This window comes from Ursus arctos, unplaced genomic scaffold, assembly GCF_023065955.2.
Source record: "Ursus arctos isolate Adak ecotype North America unplaced genomic scaffold, UrsArc2.0 scaffold_3, whole genome shotgun sequence".
NCBI classification, from domain to species: domain Eukaryota; kingdom Metazoa; phylum Chordata; class Mammalia; order Carnivora; family Ursidae; genus Ursus; species Ursus arctos.
This window is the reverse complement of record NW_026622985.1, coordinates 5,503,335-5,520,490: the sequence shown is the minus strand read 5'-3', so window position 1 is coordinate 5,520,490 and position 17,156 is coordinate 5,503,335. Positions and strand designations below refer to the sequence as shown.

The window sequence follows — 17,156 nt, the reverse complement described above, 5'->3', positions numbered from 1 at the left end:
ACCCAGACCATGAGGAAGCTTCTAGCAATGACAGCCTTCTAACAATAAGGGTGGCTAGCTCCAGCTTGCCTTGGAAGAAATGCCCCACGCTCTTCCATAACTCCTAAGACCCTAGTTAACAAGTCGTTCAGGACCTTTACGTCATTCAAATTAGCATTTTCTTCAGTGGCTGTGTAGCCTGTGAAGAATCCCAACTAGCCCCCGAGAGGCCACAGCCAGGGGCACGGCCTTCAGTCAGGACAGCGCTAAGACACATCGTCCCCTTTCTGGTGCTCCCTCTCAGCCCCGCACAAAGACGCCTGGTGAAAATGCCACCTCTAAACGCTCTCGGGGGACTAACCGGGATAATGAGTGAAGTGCTCCTCAGAGTTGGCATTCAGGTAAAACTTTTTATTAAATCTAGGGGTAATGGTGCGGGCGGCGGGGGGGGGGGGGTGCAGCAGCAGGGGTGGGGTGGGCAGAGGGGATATATGGGAACTCCCTGAACTTCCTCCTCAATTTTCCTGCAAACCTAAAATTGCTCTAAAAAGCAGTCTATTTTTTTTAAAAAAATAAAAGTAAATGTATTAACTGAGCAAAAGTACCTCATTTTGTGCACTAGAACCAGCAGCAACAGCTCCTCCCTCTCCTTTGGTGAAACATGATTTCACCTTTTGCTCCATCCATGGTTCCCAAGCTCATCTGTTTATAAAACGGAAATCCCGCTGTATTGTAAATGCAGCTTCTTTTCTTTTTTTTAAAAATTTAAATTCAATTAATTAACATACAGTGTATTATTAGTTTCAGAGACAGAGTTCAGTGATTCATCAGTTGCATACAACACCCAGATCTCTTTACATCAAGTGCCCTCCTTAATGCCCACAAGAGGACATTTGGACAGAACCCAAATACATGAAGACTAAAAAGCATCCTACTAAAGAATGAACGGGTCAAACAGGAAATTAAAGAAGAATTTTTAAAAATCCATGGGAACAAACAAAAATGAAAAAACGACAGGTCAGAACCCTTGGAATGCAGCAAAGGTAGCCCTAAGAGGGAAGTATATAGCAATACAAGACTTTCTTAAGAAGCAAGAAAGATCTAGGGGCGCCTGGATGGCACAGCGGTTGGGCGTCTGCCTTCGGCTCAGGGTGTGATCCCGGTGTTCCGGGATCGAGCCCCGCATCGGGCTCCTCTGCTATGAGCCTGCTTCTTCCTCTCCCACTCCCCCTGCTTGTGTTCCCTCTCTCGCTGGCTGTCTCTCTCTGTCGAATAAATAAATAAATAAAAAATCTAAAAAAAAAAAAAAAAAAGCAAGAAAGATCTCAAATACACAACCTAACCATGCACCTAAAGGGGCAGAGAAAGAACAGCAAATAAAACCCAAATACAGCAGGAGAAGAGAAATAATAAAGATTACAGCAGAAATCAATGAAATAGAAACCAAAAGAACAGAACATATCAATGAAACTAGGAGCTGGTTCTTAGAAAGAATTAATAAGATTGATAAACTCTGGGCCAGACTTATCAAAAAAAAAAAAAAAAAGAGAGAGAGAGAGACAGAGAGAAAGAAAAAGAGAGAGAGAGAGAGGACCCAAATAAATAAAAGCACGAATGAAAGAGGAGAGATCACAACCAACACCAAAGAAATACAAACAATTCTGACTGTAAGAACACACTATGAGCAACTATACGCCAACAAGTTAGGCAATCTGGAAGAAATGGATGCATTCCTAGAAACGTATAAACCACCAAAACTGAAACTGGAAGAAATAGAAAACCTGAACAGACCCATAACCAGCAAAGAAATTGAAGCAGTCATCAAAAACCTCGCAGCTTCTTTTCAAGCCCTGGGACTCTGGGTTGTGCTCATGCACACTGAGATTGCATAGCGAGAGGTGGGCACAGAACTGGGGCAGGGTTAGGGCTCAGACCTACTTTCCTACAACTGCTCCTCTTGGAGCCCGCAATTCGGAGCCTTTGCTCTACACGCGTAGCCCCACATTCCTCCAGAAAGCTGTCTTAACAAGTCAGTCTTGCATGAAGACGTCATGTCGGCAAGGCCCTCTGCACACAAGGTCTAAAAGCTACCGAGAAACTCCACAGACTCGCTCGGGTGGGAGGAGAAGCAAGCACAGTCGAAGGTGTTCCCAGGAGGTGGTGCGCACGCAGGAGAGAGTGTGGACTCTGAATTCAGAGTCCTGGGTTTGCACCTTATCTTCACTGCTTATTAACTGGGTGGCTTCTGGTAACGGAGGAAGGCCAGTTAACCCCTTGGAGCCTCTATGCCCCATTCCCACCCAGATCGGAGGAATGCAGGGAGCAGACTGTGCTCCCCAAGGCGTGACCCATGTCATTTGTGCAAAGCGGAGACCTGGTCAGGCTTGCCCAGACAGAGCTGGCACCACGGAGGAGCCTTGGCCAGTGTCACAGCAGAGGGGGATACCTCTGTCCTCCAATCTCCCACCAGTGCCTCCCACTGGCAAAACTTATAGGATCCAGGTGCCTGGGAGCAGGGGTCTGGAGGAAAGGGGCAGAACTGGAGCTCCAAGATGGGCTTTCCAACTCATTTAAAGCTTGTTGTGCCTGAGTTAGCACCACCCGAGTTTTACAGATGGGACATCTGAAATGTTAGGGCCTGGAGATGTCACAGCCCTTCCCAGATGTGAAGCAAGTGGTGGTAAAGCTTTCCAAGCACTGCATCCTTCATGCCAAAGCACCCTTCCCTGTAAGTCCAATAATTAAGGCAGGTACCTCATATTACGCATGTCCCACTGCCTTCCCCTCAGTTACTCTCACGTACATTGGGGTGTCCTTGTTGAATCTGATTGGTCAGCATTTATACTAGCTCACAGGTGCCCAGCATCATATGAAGCTCATGGCATGTATTTTTTTCTTTTAAGATTTTATTTATTTATTTATCTGAGAGTGAGAGAGATAGCGAGCACAAGTGGGGAGGAGGGGCAGAGGCAGAGGGAGAAGACTCCTGCTGAGCAGGGAGCCCGATGCAGGACTCGATCCCAGGACCCTGGGATCATGACCTGAGCTGAAGGCAGCTGCTTAACCAACTGAGCCACCCAGACATCCCTCATGGCACGTATTCTTATTAATCTTCATAATAACCTTATTAGGACCATTACCATCTCCCGGAACAAATGGAGAGGCCTTGGCACCGAGAGGCTAGGGACACGGCTGGACCCTGCACCCTGGCCTAGCCCCTCCTGAATGTACCGGACTCAAGCACAGGTTTGGCACATCCCCAACAACCCTGGCCAGGGTATGGGTTGACAAACCTTGAAAATGGTAGGACGAAATTCAGGAAACCGGTCTCAACCTGAGCCTCCAGTGAGGATTTCCCAGACGCCCCCTAGAGGCCATACGGGTCCAGGCAGCTTCCACAAGGCCTCTCTTGCTCAGCTGGGGGTCATGGCCCAGGCGAACACAGTGGGCTGGCTCCAGCTCTTTGCTGGAGGCGTGCCTGTGGCCAAGCCACCTGACCCTTCCACACCCCCACCGCCAGCCTGTCAGATGGCCCTTCTACCAAGAATTCTCAACAGGGTGCATAATCATTAACCTGCAAAGGCATGAGCTGACGGGCACGAGTTCTACCGGATCAGTGCTGGACGCCCAGGAAGCCTCCTCCTGTCTGGCCAGGTTGGCCAGCATTAGAGAGGTTCCCAGCTACACTGAACAGAATCAGATCCAAGCCTGCAATTGCCCAGGACTTTGCTTTTCCTCTTAGCAGCCACGGGGAGGGGAAAGAGCGCGCATGTGGGATCGGAGTAGGCAGACGAGCTTGGGTCCCAGCTCTGCTCCTAGAAGCTGTCTGCGTCCTCCCCCTGTAGACCGGGCAGCGAGATGCTGGAGGCAGAAGGCCCCCGGGCTCTGAGGCTGTCTGTGTCTGATATTTGTTGCTACTGATGTTAGGAAATCATCACGTTAGAACACAGTCCTGACCTGGTGGGGTCATCTGGCGGTGACAGAACCCCAGGGTAGTGCAGGGCAAACAGGAGGAAATCCCCGCCTGGGACAACGACCGAGCCTCAGGCTCCTTGGGTGTGAAAGAGGAGGGAACTTTGCGCCGCTGGTTCTTTCTATGCCCTGGTTAATGAACAGCACTCCGGCTGCGTGTTTTCCTGGCTGACAGTTCTTGATGGGCACGACCAATAGAGAAATCCGTGTCGCGATTTTGCTCTTCCTCCCATGGGAACATACTGCGGCTTCTACCTGCATCCCTGCAAACATATCCTGACATGTGATGCTGACTGAGAAACGAATACTTTAAGCAATTTCAGAAGAAAAATATGGTGGCAACCAACTTGCTGCTATTATTTCTATTTATGTCTGATCTTGGACAATTCGGACAGTGGTCACCAAGGTATGTGTATTATTTGGTACCTCTTTTTTCACTTATGTTTCCCATTTGCCCCATTACAGTAAGCAACATTATGTTCATAGAGTGCACACATGCACCCTTATTCACCCCCCTGGGCACACTTCCCGGCGTGCCTGCCCCCCGTCTGCTGCTGCCGTCGTGAGGCACGTCGCTTTGTCTTCCTATTGAATTTGTCCCTGAAGATGTCAATTCCCAAATGGAATTAACAGGTGTAAGGTTTCCTGTTCTTTTGCATGTTGTCGGTTTCTTTCCAGAAAGCACGTCACCCGCCACTCAGCCCGGCAAGAACAAACGGCCCATCTTTTATCTAGGTTTTATCATTTGCTCACATTTTAAATTTAAACTTATTTTAAATTGAAATTTAACATTTTTAAAAAATTTTTATCACACTTTCATTTGTTCACTATTCTGAAAAGTTTATACAAGACCATCCAGTAATTCCGATTTTTAATGTCACCCCCTCTGTTTCCATTTTATTTCCTGCTCTTCCAGAAGACACTTTCCTTGCATGGAAAGCACCTCTCCTCCCCCTTAAAAATCTCACCCCCTTTCTCTTGCTCTCTTGTAGTCACTTTAATAGGTCACAAAAGGCCACCATCATCTGCCTTTTCCACAGACTCGAGACTATTAAATTATGTTCTAGTTGGTTGTGTTTTTCATAATAGCAGTCACGTCCTGTGGCTGACACACATATTGATTTATCATCTATTTCAAACACGCAACACCTGCTGTCGTGAGTTTGTTTAGTTGGCTTTGGCAGACTTTTTGGTGAGTCTCCGTTTTTTTCACGAATCGGGTCCATGGTAAATATTGACTGTGAATTCCCTGTTAGTCCTTGGAGGTGGCTGCTGGCCTGTCCCCAGCGTTGCCAAGAAATCTGTGATTGAGGCTCCCCCAAGTCAAAGCTCGAGAACACAGTGACCCAGGGTTGCCATATCCTATTGTCCGAAAAACCCGATGAGCCACTGTTGCCTGACTTCTGCAAGCCTGGTTGTATGCCGTATCTCATCACCTGTCTCAACAGTGCTGCCCGTGAGTGTTATTACCACCGTTTGACCAACGTCCAGAGGGGTTAGTGTCCTGATCAAGGCTATGCAACCAGTAACGGGAGCAGTGGGGGTTTGGATGCTGAAGCCAGCCTCCTCCCCTGACAGCTGCGGCTGGGTGGGCATGCTCTCCTGAGCCCCCTGCCGCCTGTGACCACGCAGAGGAGGCTCTGGTCTGGGCTCGGGAGGCAGCATCTGCTGCCCAACGTGTGTCTGGCTGCTGCCTGTTTGCCACACACAAGAGCAGGGGCACGGGTGACAGCTCTGACCTGAGCCCCCACCTGGGCAGAGACGGGCAGAGGCTGGAGCACCTCCGCTGTCCTCCGTGGCCCGGGAGGAGTGCTTCCCCCACCTCCTCCAAACCCAAGCAGATGCTGAAATAGTCACTGAACACAGAGCAGCGGTGTCCTCCCAATCTTCACGTCAGCCTTGCAAAGTAGCAATACTGTTCCCGCTCTGGAAATGCGGAGATGGGCTCAGGGAAGCAGGTGGCTGGTCTCAGCCCACACGGTTCCAGGCAGTTTCCCTGGTGGGTTTGTGCCCTCGGAAGACCGGACCTGTTCCTCCGAGGCCCGGTGCCTATGTTCTGCCCCCTTATGCCCTGAGCATCCTCCTCCAGAAATGCTGATGGGCACCTTGAGACACTTTGGGACCTCTCTTGCGCACAAAGTCTGATTTTCCTGGAGTCTTTCCCCAAACTTGCCACCGGACTCAGTTTCCAAGGTTACAGGGTAAGACCTTAAGAATGAGCCACATCCTCGAGGGAGGAAAACAGATGTAAATAAGTCCCCCAGCTACTTATCTGGATTTGTAAGGGTTTGGCAGGGTTGTTGGTTTTTTTAAAAATCATTTTCATCAAACTGGCTGTACGCAGAGGCACCCCCACCACGTGTCCAGAAGAGGGAAAGAGGTAAAGGACGCAATTTTCTCCCTTTCAGAACCATTCAGACCCTCCTCGTGTTGCCTATGTCTGAACTGCTCCAGGATATCTGCTGTCTTTGCCCGGGGACTGCACAGGCTGCCCCCAACCCCAGCAGAGAGGGTCTGTTTCTCTCCGGCAGCCTGGGAAACCCAAAGAGGCCAGCTTTGATGCTGCGACTGGCATCTTTGCTTTGGGTTCTGTTTCAGAGGGGAAAATGCTGCCCCTTTGAATGAGAAACCAAGTGGAAGCACCCAGCTCTTGGAACCTTTAAGAGAGAAATAGGATTAGGGGGGAAATCCCAGATCACTTGCTTGAACTTCCCTGGGAAACTGGAGAAAACAATATTTCCCGGGACAGGGAATTCAACCCCCTCCCATATCCCCACCTGCAGGTGACCAGCTTGTTAATACTGTAGCTCCCATTATTGATCACCTACTGTGTGCCCCGCCCCTTACAAACATCAGAGCAGGTGTTTACAACCATCTTGTGGGGGACTGTTAGTCTCCTACACACTGAGGGCAGGAGCCCAGGCAGGGGATGTGCTGTGCCCTCCCTGCAGCCTGGGTCCACCTGGTTCCTAGCCACCTCCTTTCCCACCCAGTCTCCCGGCCTCCGTGGGCTCCAGCCTGGAAGCTCATTTCCACTCGCTTTGTTATGTTGCTATCATGGCTCAGAGAACACGGGCTAACAAAACCAACAGAAGTTTCTGCTTCTTTACCTGACTTGTTGCTTAGAGACACACACCAAGGCAGGTGACTTCAGTTGGCACCTATGCCTGTAAAAAGTTCCTATGGTGTGTCCCACCAGCCCACAGCTGGGTGCCAAGCCGTCCCAAGCCAGCCAGGGGAAAGCCCCCCGGCTTAAAGCAACAGGCAAACCTCTGGTCCCCAGACCCCAGGTCACAGCCATCCAGGAGCTGGACTCTCCAGTGGGGCTGGTCCCCCAGGCTACAAGGACAAAGAGCGGTACTCACAGGCAGCCCCGAGGTGCACTCTCTCTCTCTCTCTCTCTCTCTTCTCTCTCCTCTCCTCCGTGGCAGTTAAAAGGCACAGAGGATGTGATTGCCATTTATATAGACAGAGTGTCCGCCTCCCCAAAGCCAATCAGAGCAGCTGGCTCTGTGTATTTACCCGGCAGCATCTCCCACCTCCCGCCCTCCTGGTCCCCACCCCGGACTCGAGGGCCGGGTGGGGGCAGAGCAGGACCACGGAGACAGTGGAGACCGCAGGGGCCAGAGGCAAGAGGCCACAGAGAAAGGGCTGTGTGTCTCCAGTGCTCTGTGAGGGACCCAGACACGTGGAGACCTTCAAGGCAACCTCTGAGCAACAGCGGACGTCCTGGCTTTTCAAGGAGGAAGGACTAGGGTGGGGAAGGCAAGCGAGGAAGGCTCACCCGGCCAGTCCCCAGCCGGCTGTGCCCGCTGCGTGGGGGTGACGGGGAGGCTCCTAAGCCCCTCTGTGCCTGGGCCACACGGGAGGCTCCATTAGTCCAGATCAGTTCTTTTAACCCTGTTCTTTTAACCCTGAAGCCTACCAGCATTCAAAACACACATTTCTTTTCTTTCTTTTCTTTTCTTTCTTCCTTCCTTCCTTTCTTTTTTAAAGAGAACATGTTTAAAAACTCCTACTGAAGATAGATTTTCTAGTGATTTATAACCGGTATGCAGTCTTGCACTTGGCTTTTTTTAAATTGAGGTATAACTTTTTTAAAAGATATTATTCATTTATCTGACAGCAAGATTGAGAGGGAGCACAAGCAGGCTGAGGGAGAAGCAGGCTCTCCGCTGAGCAGGGAGCCCGATGCGGGTCTCGATTCTAGGACCTGGGATCATGACCTGAGCTGAAGGCAGATGCTTAACTGACAGCCACCCAGGCGCCCCTAATTGAGGTATAACTGACATACAAGATTATGTTACTTTCAGGCATATGGTATAGTGATCAGACGTTTGCATGCGTGGTGAAATGATCACCAGCCTGAGTCTAGGCACCTGTGTCCCCACTCCAGGTTGATACCATATGATCAACTGTACCCCCACACTGCCCATTACATCCCCATGACTTCTTTCTTTTATAGCTGGAAGTTCGCACTTCTCGACCCCCTTCATCCATCCCCCCTTCCCGCCCCATCCCCGTCCCCTCGGGCGATTGCCAATCTGTTCTCTGTATCTGGAGTCTGGGTTTTTGTTCTGTGTGATCTGTGTCTGAGATTCTGCATATGAGTGACATCATATAGTATTTGTCTTTCTCTGACTTACTTCACTTAGCATAATGCCTCAAGGCCCATCGCAAATGGCAAGATTTCTTGGGCTTCCTTCCTCCTCCACCCCCCCTCAGGCAGGATCAGGTGGGCTGATCAGTACAGTAATCTGGGCAGGGTTCATTTCTCTTTTAAGGTGTGTACAGAGCCCTGGGAACCTGGAAAGGGGGACTGGCAGAGCCCACCCTTGTCAGGAGGGGCAGGCAGTTCCTCTGTTCCCACCACGCATGCACACACACACACACACACACGCACACACACACACATGCATTGCACTTCTGACCAGTGGCAGGGCCTTCGATGGAGGGGCTGGGCCTGCGGCAGGTGGTCAGTGGGGCTGATGGGGGGCTGGTGAGGAGCCCAGCGCCCGGTGCGCGGCTTCCTCCCCCCTCAGTGGCTGGGTGAGGGCAGGAGGCTGGGATGCTGTTCATCCCGGAGCCCTGAGATGGGCTACTGCAGACGAGCAGCAGGCAGGACCAGGCACTCTGCGGGAAGAGAGACAAACCTGTCTGGGTCAGCGGCAGGCAGCTGTACGCACAGGGTTCTGGCAAGGGCTTTGGGGTCTGACAGGAGCCCCCCCTCCCAGCACACTGCTTGGTAAACCCTGGATGAAGACAGGGATGCTATGCAGAGAAGGACAGAGGTATGGTGAGGGGCTGACTCCCGCACAGACCTCTGAACAAAGGGGTGTGAGAATCAAGTGAAATCCTCCATACCATAAAGAGTCACTATAATAATACCTAGCATTGGGGGCACCTGGGTGGCTCAGTCGGTTAAGCATCTGGCTTCAGCTCAGGTCATGATCTCGGGGTCCTGGGGTCGAGCCCTGCTTCCGGGTCCCCGCTCAGCAGGGGAGTCTGCTTCTCCCTCTCTTCTGCCCCTCCCCCTGGCTCACTCTCTCTCTCGCCTCTCTCTCTCACAAATAAATAAAATCTTTTAAAAAATACATTTATGAAGATTTCATTACAGGCATTTCTACATAAACTCGTTCAGTCCCTCATAACTATCTCACAGGGTAGATATTCTTATCCCCATTCTACAGATGAGGAAGCTGAAGCCCAGAGAGGTTAGGAAAAACGGCAGGGTCACACAGCAAGCATATTCCTCGCCAGCAGGCCAGCCCGCCCTCATGCTGGACACAGCAGATCTGCTTGCTGGGTGGCTTTCCAGGAGGAGAGGCAGACCATGAAAGAATGAATGAGCAGAGAGAAATCCACAATTGTCCACTGTGACCAGTGCTGCAAAGCTGGTGAAGAGGGCACAGCCCAGGCAGGAGGCCTGAAGCTGGGGACCCAGCCTGTGTTTGGAGAGAAAGCCAAGTCATTGAAAGGTCTGAGGCAGCGCACTACCCTGCCTAACATAAGCGGTTAAAAAGAAGACACAGGGGGTGCCTGGGTGGCACAGTCAGTTAAGTGTCCGACTCTTGGTTTCAGCTCAGGTCATGATCTCGGGGTCATGAGATCAAGCCCGTCTCCAGCTCTGTGCTCAGTGGGGAGTCTTGCTTGAGATTCTCTTTCTCCCTCTGCCTCTCCTCCACCCCCCACTGCTTTCTCTTTCTAAAATAAATAAATTCTTAAAAAATAAATAAATAAAAAGAAGACACAGCAGAGGGCTAAGACCTCAGGCTCCAGAGGCGGGGCTTCCATCTGCCTCCACCCCCTGCAAGGTGTGATGGTGGCCGGCTGCTTTGCCCACCCACAGTGATCATGGCAAGACACGACTTACATTAGGAACAAGACAATAGGAGTGAATGTAACAAAATCTAAGAGAAGACTTGCAAGACCTGGACAAAGAAACTTATAAAAGTTTATGGGAGCCATTAAAGTAGATCTAAATAAATGGGAATAAATGCCTGCTCAATATTGTAAATATTTCCATTTTCCTCAAGGTGATTAACAGATTCAATATCATTCTAATCTAAATCCCAACACAGATACTCGACTCTATAAACGCAAAAGTCCAAGAAGGCCCAGTGTACTCTTGAGAAAGAAGGATATTACTGTCTTGTTCTACACTCACCAAGACAGATGAAGCTGTAAAAAATGCCGTGGTGTTGATGCAAGGATAGACACCTGACCAATTACACAGAATAGAGAGCCTGGAAAAAAAATCCTGCAAATATATGGACAATTGATAAACATGGAATTGCAGATCAATAAAGATAGATTATCAAGCAATTCTGGGCAACTGGTCACCTACTTGGAAATAAAGTGAAGTTAAACCTGTTTCTCAATTCATATACAAAAATAAACTTCTGATAGATTAAATCCTTCACTGTGAAAGGCAAACTTTTTAGGACAACAGACACGCATTTTTATGACATTGAGCAGGAAGGATTTCTTCACGATTCACTCAATCAGTTAACCATAAAAGATTGACAAACGACACTACATTACTATTAAGAATATGTGTTCTGGGGCACCTGGCTGGTTTAGTTGGTTGAGTGTCCCACTCTTGGTTTCAGCTTTGGTCATGATCTTAGGGTCATGAGATCGAGCCCCATGTCTGCTCCACACTCAGAACAGATTCTGCTTGGGATTCTCTTCTTCCTTCCCCCACCCCTCCTGCCCTGCTAGCTCTCTCTCTCAAACAAATAAATCCTTACAGATAAAAAAAAGAAAAAGGATTCCATATGTGCCTTGCACTGTTCTAAGGCCTCCGTGACATTGTTGAACAGAAGCAGTTGTGAACATCTTCATCTTGTTGACTTTAAAAAGAATGCATTTATGGAACATAAGAAATAGCAGAAAGATCGGTAGGAGAAGGAAGGGAAGAATGAAGGGGGGGTAAACAGAAGGGGGAATGAACCACGAGAGACTATGGACTCTGGGAAACAAACTGAGGGCTTCAGAGGGGAGGGGGTTGGGGGATTGGGATAGGCTGGTGATGGGTATTAGGAGGGCACATATTGCATGGAGCACTGGGTGTTATACGCAAGTAATGAATCATGAAACTTTACATCAAAAACTAGGGATGTACTGTATGGTGACTAACATAATAAAAAATTATTATAAAAAATAAATAAAAATATAAAAGAATAAAAAGAATGCTTCTAACATTTCACTATTAATAACAGGGTTTTTTTTGAAAATCTTTTATTAGAAGATTTCTTCTGTTCCTACTTTTATAATAAATTGATGTTTAATTTTATCAAAGTATTTTCTGCATCAAAAGAGAAAATCATATAGTTTCCTTCTCTAAATTATTAATATGATGAATGTCATTAGCACATTTTCTAATTCTCAAATATCCTTTTTTTCTAGGTATAAAACTATGGTGTGTTGACCACTTGCATAGAATTTTTTACTTCCTTCTCATGAATAAAATTATAATTTTTCTTGCTACTATGGATTTTCTCTAGTTTTAGAGTCAGATTCTGTGATCTCATAGATTGGGGATAAACCCTTCTTTTTTAATTCTCTGAAGCAGTTTGCATAATTTTGAAATTTAGAATTAACCAATCACTGACAAAGTGTGACAAATCATACATAAAAAATCATTTGTCCCTCCTCCCATGTTTGAGGAAATACTTTTAACAAATCAATTTCTTTATTATTCAGGACCATTCAGTAGGATTTCTATTTCCGTTGGTGTTATTTCAAATGTAAATGTAATGTAATTAAAAATTTTTACATTTAATGACAAAGGTTTGTTTGCTTTAATAATATACTCATTATCATTTTGCTTGGTTGAATCTATAATGATGTCCCCCCTTTTTTTTAAGATTTATCTTTTAATTTTATTTTAGAGAGAGACAGTACATGAGCAGGAGGGACAGAGGGAGAGTGAGAGAGAGAATCCCAAGCAGACTCCCCGCTGAGTGTGGAGCCTGATGTGGGGCTTGATCTCATGACCTTGAGATCATGACCCGAGCTGAAACCAAGAGTTTGGACACTTAATTGACTGAGTCACCCAGGCGCCCCTATAATAATGTCCCCTCTTCTTACAATATTATTTATTTTCCCCTCTTCTTGTCTTTAGTTAGTATTGAGATCAAGACCTGAGCTGAGATCAAGAGTTGGATGCTTAACCAACTGAGCCACCCAGATGCCCCAGAACTATTTCTAGTTTATTAGTTTTAAAAAAGAAAAACTTTTGGCTTTGTTGATCTGCCCTTATCTACCTTTATTTTCTTTTTCATTAATTTTTCCTCTTAATCTTATTATTGCCTGCATTCAGTTATCCTCATTCTCTTATTTTTCTAGCACCTTTAGTTGAATGTCTCAATTTCTGTCCTTTTTCACTTTCTAATATTAGCCTTTAAAACATGCTTTTTTCTATGTACTGCTTCCAAGGCATATCTCAAGCTTAAAACAAGCATTTATTTCTGAGTATTATTTCATTTCCATTATATTTTTTCCTTGATGCATCAGTTATGTGGTAGCCCTTCAGAAAAACTCCAGACATATATAGCAATTTTTATTTTTAAAAAAAATTTGAACTGAACTGAACTGAATTGAATGGAATTGAACTGAGCTGAATTGGACTGAGAGGACTCGCTGGTATGATAGTGCTTCTTTGACAGGTGTTGAGATTTAGGCGATGGCCTATTACGTGCTCGGTTTTTGTCACATTTCATGTGTGTTTGAGAAGAAAGCATCTTTTCTAGCTCTCCGGTGAGGGGTTCTATTTATGTCCAATACACCAAAGTGGTTACTTATTGAAATTTTCCAAATCTAGTATTTTTGTTCCCTTGATCAATCACCCAGCTTACTATCATTGCTGATGACGTGCTGAACATTTCCCTTATGATGGTGAGTTTGAAGATGTCTCCCCACAATTGTGCCAAGATTTGCTTACTATATTTAAGGTGTATTTCTATTCTTCCCCTAGGCTGCTACCTGTCTAGAGCTGATCATCTTCTTGGTGGACTGAACCTTTTATCATTTTATGTAGCCATAAACTACTTTCATAGATCACTTATTAATGACCTTGTTAAATGTGAACACACTGCTGTTCTTCACCAGTCTTAGCTATGATCAGCAGCCTTGAGCCTCTCTCCTGCCGCTGGAGGCTGGGGTGCAGTGAAGCTCAGGGATGGCACCCCGTGCAGATGGCCGTATTTCTTCACGTGTTATTTAGTGGTTTTTACAAGTCTGGAAGTCATGATTTAAATTTTAAGCAGCACCAACATGTTCCTGGTTCCAAAATGCCATCTATCCACTCGGTGAGGACGTCCTGAGTGAGAGTTCTAGGGTTCCTCTCTATCGCACACTTCCATGCAGCCAAGCGCTGAGAGCAAGAGCAAGGCTGAACCCTGGAATGACTTACCCCAGCAATAAGAGGACCACTTGTCACCTCCTGGACCCAACACCCCGGGTTGCCAGGCTGACTGAGAGCAGGGCAGACTGCCACAGGGGTTCAGCGTGCTCTAATAAGGGACCTCAGAACTGGGAGCACTGGGCCCCCAGGCTGTGCATCTAGATAATGCCTGCTGTGCCCTCAGGCCACCTTGGAAGCCCAGAGCCTTCGAGCCTGTGTCCAGTCCTGCACTTGTCACCTTCCGGCCATGCCTTGACATTCCTCACCTCCACACTTCCCATCCCCCTCCCGCCAACAGTCCTGCATCTCCGGTCCTGTCCCTCCAGACCCCACTCCCTGCTGTCCGAGGGGTTCATGTGACCACTGTTGTGCCTGGCACAGGGTAAGTGCCTTAAAAATAAACTGCTTTCCCAGGAGGGCAGGGTAGCCGGAGCCAGGCTGTGCCATAACAACACCCAAGTGCTAATTTCGTGGCTGCACACCAGGAGGCCTCGCACGACTGTCCTCCTCACCTCCCCTGACTCAGTTTCTCGTGTGTCCAATGAGGATATGTGAAAGATGACGAAGGTGAATCCCAGCACACACTAAACACTCAGGAACATTTGTTTTAACTTCAGCCTGATGGAGAAGCAATGATCTTCTCAAGAATGGTATCTTCTGATGGGACTGTAATCAGCAAGGCAAGTTGGCAGGGGAGACCCTTCAGTTCTCCTCTGATCACAGTGCACAGGTAGACTCTGGATTTTCCTTTGAGACTCCGGATGTTACAGGAAAGGGAAGAGTCACCATTTCTCTAACATCTTCCAAGTGCCTGATATTTTCTGGACATTATGAGATTGAATCCTCACAATTACCTGACAAGGTGGGTGTTAGAAAAATCCCCATCTCAGAGAGGAAGAAACAGAGACTGAGGGGAAGAAAGGACCCAAGACCCCAGTGGAAGCGAGTGGTAAGGACAAGACATGCCCATGTCTGTCCTGCCTTGGCTCTTGAGTGACAGAAAGGAAATCCTCCCCAGCATCTACCTGGCCACACACGAGCTGCACACAGGACTGTGTGCATGTGAGTACCTAGGGTCAGTCCCCCTATGGCCCTGACAGCCCTAACTAACAGCACCTGACCAGTGGCGAAGTCCAGTCCTCAGGTGACCTAACGTTAAGCAAACGTTCAGTACCTTGGGACCGAGAGTCAAGGTTGCAGTTTCCAACAATAATCATCTGATTAAGTATGAAGCCAGGGACTTACTTGCTGGGAATCCTACTTCCTTCTGAGTCTTTTCTCCTTCAGGAGACTCGCTGACTCTGGGGGTTGAGGAAAATGTGGCCAAGCAGTGTTCAGACAGGTCCCTCTTTGTAGCTTGAGATCCAGATGGCTTCCTATCCTTGCTTTGCCAGCCTCCTGGGCTGGTTAAACATTAATTTCTGCTCGTGATTAAAGGTCAAGGAAATCTGGAGAAACCTATAGGGAAAAGCTCATTCTTCAAAGCCAGTTCGTTTCATCTACAGTCCCTGCAGTGTGGATTTTTCTTACCACTGGACAGACACCAGATTCCCACATTTCCCCCAAACAGCCCCAGTTTCAATTTTTCAGCCTCATTAGATCCTCCCATAAATTCCCACCTCGCACCATGGGAAGCCTTCTCCACAGCCGCCGACTGAGCCTGCAGGCACTAGCTCTTCCTTCCCCCACCACTGAAATGATGGTTAAGAGAACAATACTGTGGACGAGATTTTGACAGATTTACAGAAGAAAACACAGTTGAGAGAATTTTATCGGGGCATAAAGCTCGGCTGAGAGGGGTCACTGAGAACATGCAGAGAGGTTTGCAGGGAGCGGTGGGGGGTGGCGGGCGTTGGCCTCTCTGGTGCACCTGCAGCTGCTCTGAGCTTGGGTCTCGGCAGGTACAAAGGGCAGAGGGGGCGTGAGGCCGTGTTCAGGCCATTCATGGAAGGACTGGGCACAGACAGGGAGCACAGAATGGCCATGGCCTGAGGCACTAGTCACAGGCTGGAGGAGGGAAGAGCTCTCTGTGTTCTGCCCCCTGGGGGCCTGGATAGGCCGGGGGTGGGGTGGGGACCCAGGATTCATGGTTAGGACTGGGACCCTGGATGGAAGAAGAATGACAGTGAGGAGACTCTAAACCTCTCCAAGAGCGACTGGAGGAAAGAAAGGAGAAGGAGGAGCAAGTCAGCCCTACAGGCACACATACTAATCCTCCATGTGCTGCCTGACATCAGCTGACCCCAAAGAAGTAATTGTCCTCATAGTGGAGGGGCAAGGGAGGGGCAAGGGAAGGGCACCCTATGGGGAATGGCATCTGTGAAGGCAGTGAGGCTAGAAAGACCATTGCAAACCCTGAAAGAAGTCTACCCCCCACAAGGTCTGTACAAAGCAGGGGGTCTTTTGAGCCACGGTTCCTAATTTGTATTTCCTCCAACTGCAGTGGAAGGCATTGAAGTGTTTTCAGAAAGCCTGACCTGAGCTTCTGTATGTCTTCATTAAGATCACTCTGGCCCTTGGAAAATGGGTCAGCGGGTGACAAGAGTAAATTGTCTCTACTCTCCTGATTTGCAGGAAAGAGCAGGAATCTAAGGAACATGATGGGAGTTTTGGATGGGCTGGGGGAGGGAAAGGAGTTGTGTGTGTGCATGCGTGCATGTGTGCATGCATGTGTGTGTGTCTGTGTAGGTGTGCATGTGTGCATGTGAGTGCGTGGGTGTCAGGGTTGCTGGAAGAGGATGAGCAGGGAATCATGATGACTTAAGGGATATGAGGCCACTGGGGGGATAGTCATCATCATGGATTGAGAAGAAGAGCTCAGGGAGGGACACTTTGGGTCAGGGGATGAAGGAGACTAAGAGTTGGGGAATTAAATTGTGGGTATCACACACACGTATCATTCGGTGGAGATGTCCAGTGGACTTTTCCATATAGGAGTCTGCAGCTCACAAAAGAGGTCTGGACAGGAAATGAAGTTATGAGTGTCAAGTGTTTAGATGGTGTGTAAAGCAATAAGACTGGATAAAATCACCCAGAGAGAGTGTGCGAGAGAATGGAGTGCATGAGTGTACAATTTACAAAAGAAGAAAGAGACCTGGTAATGTCCTTTTGCCCAACAATTTCCCTGCCAGGAGACAAAGGTGCAAAGGAATTTAAGAGAAAAGCAGAAAATTCTTGTTGAAATGGGGTCAGCCCAGGGTCTTAGTTGGATGACGTCAGGGCACCCCCTTCCCTGCAGGTGTGCGTCTGCCAACACAAACCCCTGGAGGGTTTATTTTGTGCCTCCCTGCTGGCC

At 48.2% G+C, this 17,156-nt stretch overlaps 1 protein-coding gene across 3 annotated transcripts in view; it reads right to left on the bottom strand.

The window, feature by feature from the left end:
• DDC (dopa decarboxylase) overlaps window positions 1-15,256 on the bottom strand; it is an 84,468-nt gene extending 69,212 nt beyond the window's left edge. For 2 of the 3 annotated variants that reach the window (XM_026501716.4, XM_057304415.1), the window contains exon 1: window positions 15,107-15,256. The gene's annotated coding sequence lies outside the window, so the exon portion shown is untranslated. Of the gene's footprint in view, window positions 1-7,316; window positions 7,367-15,106 lie in introns of those variants that run through there. The other variant, XM_057304414.1, reaches the window with a different exon arrangement.
• Window positions 15,257-17,156: the final 1,900 nt, after the last annotated feature.